The following is a 1,379-nucleotide window of genomic DNA, read 5'->3' on the forward strand; positions in this document are numbered from 1 at the left end:
GGGGGGGTCCTTGCACGAGACTTACATTCGCAATTTTCGTGATTTTTAAGGAAATTCACGGGATAACGTCGTTCGCAAAAAGTTAAAAAGGACGCTTTTTTGCTTTTGATCACATGACTTTGGGTGACTCAAAACGTTGGCGAAAACAAACAAACAACCAAAATGGGCTAAACGCGCGGGAAAAGAAAGAAAAATAATAAACCCGGTGTTCAGTAGAGTCGCTACCTTATTGCGCAGACACAGTGGCCGCAGCTGCAGCGATGCACTTTAAAGTTACTCGCCGCGTCTGTTCCGACTTCTTTTCTAGCGAACACAGTAGCTGCGTCTTTCGGTTCAGTCGGTTCATTCGGCCACATGTCAGTCAATGAGGATGGCTAAGGAGGTTCTTCAATTTTTGATGCTTTCATGGCTCCATAACAGGAGACGATCCCGTCGTACATATTGGGTACATAGAATCAATAAAAAGAGAGACACATATTGGTGAATGCCATCACCTGATGGCAGAAATCCTTTCAGACGAAGAAAAATGCCTGAAATATTTCCGGATGGGACCCTCCACATTTCAGCTCTTGTTGGACAAAATTGGAACCTACATAGAGAAGAAAACTACCAATTTTCCGGAAACCCCTGTCAGCAAAAGAGCGTTTGAATTTGGAAAAAGACTGCTGGCTGACGAGCTGGATTTACCACAGGATACAGACAGTGACACAACCCTCCCATCTGCATTCGTAGCAGATGATGTATTTCCATGGAGAGGAAATTTGTTGAAGCCATTTCCAAACAGGCAATTAACTCATGAGAAAGAGCTTTTCAATTATCGCCTATCACGTGCGAGGAATTCAGTTGAATGCTCTTTTGGTAGGATTCCCCGAATGGGGCGTATACTCCTGCACCAAAAGGATGAACAGCCAGAGTCGGCAACAAATGCAGTCAAGGCCATCACAGTGCTCCACAATTCCATTATCATGCAAGAACCTGGAAGATCGGTGCTACGGCACATTGAGGATGACGTGGTTGAGCCACGAGCAGGCCTACCAACGTTCGACCGACCAGAAGTTATACGGAGCAGAGCTACCAAAAGTGGAATGAAAGGGAGAAATGCTTTCATGGGATATTTTTCGTCACCGCAGGGTGCATTGCTGAGGCAAAACAGCAAATGCTATAACGTCTGATCAGTCCACACTCTCATTTAAAAAGGGTTATCATTGCATCTCTTGTAATAAGCTAAAGTAGGGCTATAGTTTGAAACAAGTATACATGTTGTACAATGTACATACGTTCAGACAAACAGACGGACAGACAGACAGACAGACAGATAGACAGACAGACAGACAGACAGACAGACAGACAGACAGACAGACAGACAGACAGACAGACAA

This window comes from Aplysia californica, unplaced genomic scaffold (assembly GCF_000002075.1).
Source record: "Aplysia californica isolate F4 #8 unplaced genomic scaffold, AplCal3.0 scaffold00204, whole genome shotgun sequence".
Classification (NCBI taxonomy): domain Eukaryota; kingdom Metazoa; phylum Mollusca; class Gastropoda; order Aplysiida; family Aplysiidae; genus Aplysia; species Aplysia californica.